Below are 7,925 nucleotides of genomic sequence, written 5' to 3'. Positions count from 1 at the left end.
ATAACTTCACACCCGTGTTTTTTTTTTAATTTTAACTTTATTGTACATAAAGCAGAATTGGTAATTCTCTTTTCTTTACTGGGTATACTTTTATTTTTAGAAGTTAGACTTTTAAAGTAAACTTTACTAATTTCATATTATGTATGTGAGATTTATATTTCAAAAACAATACTATTAAAAAAATATTATTGCTTTTCAAATCAGAATCTAAATAAGCTTACTTAATTATTTTTTAAATTGTTTTTATTCTTTTTTATTTAATTAAACTTATAAAAAGCTTCAAAATTAACGTAAACTACTTAAGTTATTCAAGTTTTTTTAGGAAGAAACCTATTTAAAATTTTAAGAACTGTTTTAGAATTTTAATTTCACATCTATGAACTAGAAATTTATGCAACTTTAAGAAATCAGGAAATAAAAGTGTATATTATAATCATAAGATCGTAACTTCAAAAAAAGTCTTAAAAGTACAATCGGGGATGAGCTTCAAATACATAGAAAGTTAAAAATATAAGCCTTTATTTAAACTCTCCTTTTTTCTAAACAGAAGAGCATGGACAAGTCGCTGTCAGACTAATGTTTGCAATTCAAATCCCATAAGCCTGAACCGAAAACGAGCGATGCGGAAATGAGAGATCCGGATTCCGGAAATTAACGTTGGGAGCAAACTAACCGCTTCTCTTAGTTTGCTGACCGTAATTGTTGTGGCCTTTCACAATTAAACTTAGTGCGTGGGCAAAAGTGAAATTTGAATTTTTTATGCTAAACTAAATTAATTTAGTTTAGCTTCTTTTTTTCATCGAGTTTCTAAATAAATGTAACAAAACAACAACATTTATTTTGAAACCACTAATTTCAAACAATTTTTTTTACAATAATGTTTTGAATGTTTGATATTAAAAAAAGAATTTCTACAATCTAAATGAAAAACATCAAAATGTTTTTTTTTGGCCCTATAACCAAACGTAAAACTTAATGTTTGCTAAAAACTTTAAAGTCAAAAGTATTTGAAACGTTTAGTTTTTTTTAGTTAAAAACAGTCTAAAAATATTGAATAGATTAACGTTTAGAATAAAGTTTACTTTCTAAAATGAATTGAACTTATTGTTTTAATTTAACTAGTATCTTAAAAAAAGTATTAAAGAAAAAATAGAAATAGTAATATAAGTTTAGGTAAAACATAAAAGAAAAGTAAATTTTGTTTAATTTGTTTAGCAATAGTAAAAAGTAAACATTTTTACATTTTTTCTCAATGTTACAATACTTTTTAGATTATCTGTAGATTATTATAGTTATTCTAAGAAAATGGTAATTCAGACTTTGTAACTATGGTAGTTAAAAATAATTAAAAGCAATAGACTGAAGTATTAGTTGTAATAATTTTACCTCACTAATGAAATACGTTCCTAAACTTTTATTGAGTTAATTTGTCTGAATTTCTTTATTTGTGTATTTCAAAGAACATAAAACTTTACTAATTATGACGTATGCTATAAAAAAAGGAAACAATGACGTCAAAATGATCATTGTAAAGAAAATTGATTGCTTTTCATATTTTTTTAGTAGGATAAGTTTTAAATTTTAATGTGTAATTTATTTAGAAAACTTAAAATATGTCTGAAATTTTGAATGTATTATTAATAGTGTTTATTAAAAAAAGCATTTTTTAAGTTATAATAGACTTTTAAATACATTAATACGCTAAACCAGGGGTCGGCACGGTGTACACTGGTGCACACTAGTGTACATGAAATATTTTTTAGGGTGCACGAGACTTTTGGGGTGCATGAAACTTATTTTGGGGTACATGAATTTTTTTTTGTTTCGCTCAGAAACTAAATTAATATTATTTTTTAAATGTTTCCACATTTAAGACATATTCAACCTTGATATCTTGTTGACCATTTTGTTGTTAATAAAACGACCAACGACGATTTTTGTACTCTCCTAAATCTATTTTGTTACATAATGTAAAACTTCTTCCACCCTTTGCCACCAAAAGAAAAACTGAAGTGAGCAAATCTTTCAAGATTCTTAAAAACAAAATAAAACGGTTCGTATTCTATTAATGTTTAATTTTATTAACTCTTATTGTTTAAAATCTTTTTGCTACATTAAAAAATCACTATATTAATCAGCTTATTCCACTGATATTTGAACAGAAAATTAGTTTGGCCAAAAAAATTCAATTATGTTTTACTTATAATAAAGTTAAAGTATAGAAAGGGTCAATAACATCAGGTCTGTCACATATTTAGCTCTCCAAGGATGACTAAGTCTAGTTTTAAATCATGAAAAATTAATCTAGTTAGTATTTTAGACCTAGGTGATACAAGTAAAATATTGTTGTAAAAATAAGATGAAATAAAATTGATACTAAAAGTTTATTAAAATAGATAAGTTAAACTGGTTAATTTTTAGTTAGCGCGTAAAAATTAATTTGGGGTTACCGAAATATTAGTAAAGAGACGATTAAAAGTGTTTACATATTTTTAAACACTAGCGGCGCTAAAAAATGTAAATTGGGGTGCACAGAATTTTAATTTTGTGATTTAAGGTTCACGGATTCGAATTAGCGTGCCGACCACTGCGCTAAACTAAGTTACAGTAAGAAAGATATACTCAGAAGTTACACTTCGTGCACAAGTGTAACTCCATGCAAAATAAACGCCGTGCTAAAGTGATACTTCTTGCTAAAGTGACACTCGTGCTAAAGTGATGCCATATTAAACTGTCATTTTGTGCTAAAGTTACACCGTGCTAAAGCGACGCTATGCTCAACTGACATTTCTACTCTACCCTAATAAGTTACTTTTAGTTTTAAAGTTTGATCTAGACCAGATTCTAGTAAGTCGGATTTTGGTAAACAGTTTTAGCTTAGGGTATTTAATACCATAAAAGTTTCCTTATGCTTAATGAAAATGAGCATGAACTTGTTTCATACCTAGTTTCAGTATAATATAAAATAAAAGAAGAAAACTTATTTACAGCATGTTAACTGTATTAACATTCTTAACTTAAGAATACAATTTAAATATTTTAGTTGACAAATGTTACTCAATCAACTTTTTTTTCTTAATTATCTTAAAAAAAGTTAAAGTTATTGAACATGTGAAGTTTATGTGGGGTGTCACAGGTTAAAGATAATGTACAAGTATCTTTTATAAATAGTTTTAGTGAAAAAATATGTCAGGCAATCATTTTTAAAACCTAATATGGTAAATACTGAATATGGCCACCAAATTATTTCCTGTATATTAAAAATTTTATATTTACAAAAGTTTCATAGTCTTGTAAAAAAAGTGATGTTAATAACTATAGACCTATTTCTCTTTTGTCAAAAATTTTTGAGTCCTTAGTGTGTGAGAGATTGAATAATTTTATTTTGTCCTATGATGTTTTGCATAAAAAACAGTATGGTTTAGGAAAAAATAGTACAACTGAGCTGGCTGTGAATCAGATTGTGGATGAGTTGACTGAGGCTTGTGAGAAAAAGTTAGGTAATTGTTCTGTTTTTTTAGATTTAGCAAAAGCATTCAATACAGTTAATCATGAAATACTCTTGTCAAAATTACAAGGTTATAAAGTTAAAGGATCTATGTTAAATTTACTACAAAGCTACTTAAATAATAGAAGCCAATCGACTGTTATCAATAATGTTGTGTCTGAGCATGAAATTGTTATTGTTGGTATACCGCAAGGTTCTTGTTTGGGTCCTTTGTTGTTTCTTGTGTATATAAATGATATTTTTTCTTCTACTGAGATTAATATAAGATTGCTTGCTGATGATGCCTGCTTAAGCTACCAACATAGTGATCCTGCTTGTGTGAACAGTGTTATTAATGAAGAGCTGAGAAAAATTGATTTATGGTAGCGTGCTAATATAAACTTTTTTATTAACTATTCTAAAACTAAATTGTTGCTTTTTAGCAATACTTCTAAACATGTGAGTTTAAAGTAAATATAAATGAATTTGCTCTTTAAGAGACAGAAAGTATAAGATATTTAGGTGTGGTTTTGGATGAAAAACTGAATTGGAGGCTCACTTAAGATCTCTCAAATCAAAGCTGTCTAGAAATTATTTTGTCTTGTCAAAATTGAGGTACTATTTGGATGTGAGTACACTTAAAATGGTGTATTATAGTTTGTTTTATCCGCATATTCAATACTGTATATCTGCTTGGGGTGGTGCTGCTGAATGTTTTATTTGAAACAAATTGTTACTATGCAAAAAAGGATAGTGAGGTATGTTTGCTGTGTGCCTGCTTTGACTCTAACAAACCCATTGTTTGTGAAAACTGGTCTGCTGAAATTGAATGATGTGTTTTAATTGCAAGTTTGTAAATTGATGCAGAATAGTATGACTGGATTTGATGTTGAGCATTAAAGTTGTACTCTTGCTAGTTCTCTTAACTCACACAATACAAGGTTTTCTAAAACATTAAATTATATATCATAACTGAAAGACCTAGATCAAGACTTTTCCCAAACTCCTTTAAGTATTTGGGTCCAAGGTTTTGGTCTAGTGTCCCAGAAAATTTAAAAGAACTAAAAAAGATAAGTTTAAATGCGGTTATAAAATTTTCTATTAACTTGAAAAAGTTAACAAGAAGTGAAACCTGAGTGCTTAAAATAGTATGCCTGAGTGTATTATTTTATTGTCTTATTTTTTTGTCCATTTGTGTATAAACTAGATGGTTACATGACAATTCAAATTAACAACTCAAATTTCAACAATGCAAATTCTTAAAAAAATATTTAAAAGACTACATCTCAAAAAAGAATATAAATTTGAAAAAAATGAAAATTACATATGTAGATCTAAACTAAATCTATAAGCCATTTTTTCTCTTTTGCAAAATCTTAAATATTTTTGAAGTTATTTTAAAATTAGTAAAAATAACTATTTTTTTACTTTATTTAAGCCATATCTCAAAAACTGTTTAATTTTATGCAAAAAGAAAAAAATGGCTTGTAGATATTTATATGACTTATATATTTATTTTTCATATTTGACAAATATACATTACTTATTTAGTTGTGGCCCTTTCAATTTTCTTTGAATTGTCGGAATTTGAATTGTCCAAATTTGAATAGTTGTGCACCCAAACTAGATTAATTATATATTTTGTTTTCCCTGTTGATTTCTGTATAAATTCAAGTTTAAATATTTTATGTTATTTATCTTATTTTTATTATTATATGTTTTGGTTTTAAGAAAACAAATAGAGAGATCTCAACTGCTGGAGGAGAAGTAATATATTTATTCTTTCAAAAATTTATTTTGCAAACTAAGTTTTGGTCAAAGACCTCCTCAGTGCTTAAATAAATCTTATTCAAATAGAATTATTTTTATTATATAAAAGAACGTTTCTGTTGAGATGTTCTACTTTTTCTAATATAAGTTTGATATGAGAGAAATAATTTGTCAAGTTGTAAATATTGATCAAGATTTTTGTTAACTTAATGCTAGCAATACATTAGTTTTTCTTTTAGAAGTTTATTGTTTTGTAGTTATTTGTTTTTAAATTATACTGCTTAATGGTATATTGCTACTTAAATTTTCAACGGCTAATTGTGGAATCACTTGGTGGCGGTCATATCATAATTAGGTTGTTATTATTGTTGTTTTGTTCAGAACCTCGGCAGCACTTGCTTGGGAATTTGAGCTTCAGGGTTTTTTCACACTATGTGGTTTTCAGTGTTGAGATTTTTACCTTGTGAGTGTTTGCCAAATGACGTGTCACCAAGGGTTTTTTCAATAAAGGGTTAGGATTAGTTTTTCTTATGTTTATTTTGATTAGTTAAAACTTCTTTTTTTTTGCTTATAGATAGATAGATTTAGTTTTATTTTTTTAATTAAAAGGTTAAATTTCTAATTGATAAGTTTAAAGATAGGGCAGTTGGAATAAGACTTGTTGAGCTTAAACTCACTTGCTTGACTTTCAGAAAACGTTTATTGTTGAAGAGGGGAGAGTGAGTTCTTTTGATGTTTTTCTACGTTAAAAAAAAAGATTATTTAATTATGCAAGTAGATTATAAATAGTGATGTACCGGACTCACTATCCGGGTCCGTGTCCGGCCGGATATTGCCATTTTTGTCTGATATCTGGATCCAGCCGGATTCTAATTTGAAAAAAAAGTCCGTATCCGGTTCCGGCCAGATTCTAATTTAAAAAAAAAGTCTGGATCCTGTTCCGGCCGGATTCTAATTTAAAAAAAAGTCCGGATCCGGGTCCGGCCGGATTTTGTTAGGATCTGGCAGGACCCGGATCTAGTTAGTAAAAAAGAGCATACTGAAAAGTATTTTTTCAAAAACTAACCCTGTGTAAATTAATAAGAGCCATTTTCGTCAGTTAAAATTAAACACCTACCTTGATTGGCTCATTTTGTACACGTGACTAATTTACATTTGTTTACATTTAAACTATGAAATAAACATTTCAGAAATGCAACTCTTTACATAATTTGTAAAATTGAAAACTTTAGAATGAATACTTGCATTATTTATTGTTTAAAGTTGAGCTCAGAGAATATTTATAGTTAATACGGTTGAATGTACGAGCCAATGAGAATCATATGACAAAATGTTTCAAACTAAATACTGATGCAACAAAACATCAGAACATGACAGGCAGTTTATATGTAAGCAGTTAGTCAGTTTGGTGTGCAGCTTGAAGCAACAAAATATCTTGAACTTTTTTGTGAATGGTTATTGTAAGTAGTGTTTTGTTTTAAAAGTGAATATTTCAACTGGTGTTTAATTGTTTAAATATTTAAGCTAGGTTTATAGTTTGATAGTTTTTTAAAAATTTTACAGTTTCCATTTTACTAAAAGTTTTATTTAATTTTTAGTTTATTGTTTTAAGTCTTTTAATATAAATTTAAAGAGCTTCCAGTTCTTAAAGTGTTACCAAAGTAATTAATAATTTGTATATGCTAGTATTTCTTGTTGTGTTTTATATAAAAGATTCATCACTCAAAACTGTCGTGTCTGATTATAGAAAGTAGTCTCAGTTAGAATTTAGCATTTGTTAGATATTAATTAAATAATATAGGATTTAAATATGATGGGTAGTACTAATAAATTAAGTGTACCACAATCAGTCCACAACTCTACTACCAAATTGTCAACCTTTGCTAGCTGTTCTACTGATTATTAGATTAAAGTAGTTTTTTCAGTTTTTAAAAACCTCATTCTTACTCAGGCTTGTTTATACTCACTCTAGATAGTTTTAATGACGTAAACAGTGGCAACCCTGCTAGTTTGAAAATTTTTGGGAATTTTAGAAAATCTCTGACAGCCTCAGGCTAGTTTAGTTTTTTAAAAAAACTCAGGCTAGTTTTCTTTTAGATTTTGAATGGGTTGAGCTGATCCAGTTTTCAATATTTTGTAATTTTCTAGTGTATTTTGTTCTAGGGGTAGGGAGTACACCACATTTTTTTGGTCATGTTGTAAAATTTATATTTTTCTTTTTGATTTAGATGTGTTTTAGCATCATTAAGAAGAATTTAATATTAAAAAAAAAAATTGCCAAAAAAAAAAATTCCGAACCCAAAAATTGATTGTGACCCCAAAAATCACTTATTTTCATTATTTTTGACTATAGTAATAAAGTCACTTATACATGTCCTATACTTATAGTTTTTATCTTAAATTAAAGTTTACAGTTATAGGCAAACATTTAAAGACATTTCAACTGTTTTTGTTACATTATGATGTCATAATCACACAAAATATGTAAATGTTTTCGATAAAATAGTACTTTTTAAAAATTTAATAAGCATAGCTCTATTTAAAATTTTTTATTCCAAAAGTAACAGTTACTTTAACATTTTAAACAAACTTCTTACTTACCTTTAAAGATTTAAATGATGTGGTACTGGTATGTATATTAGCGTGATGTTTGATGTCATAATTCATT

The sequence above is a fragment of the Thalia democratica genome, chromosome 2 (assembly GCF_965202585.1).
Source record: "Thalia democratica chromosome 2, ktThaDemo2.hap1.1, whole genome shotgun sequence".
Classification (NCBI taxonomy): Eukaryota; Metazoa; Chordata; class Thaliacea; order Salpida; family Salpidae; genus Thalia; species Thalia democratica.
Note: the sequence above shows the minus strand (reverse complement) of the source record.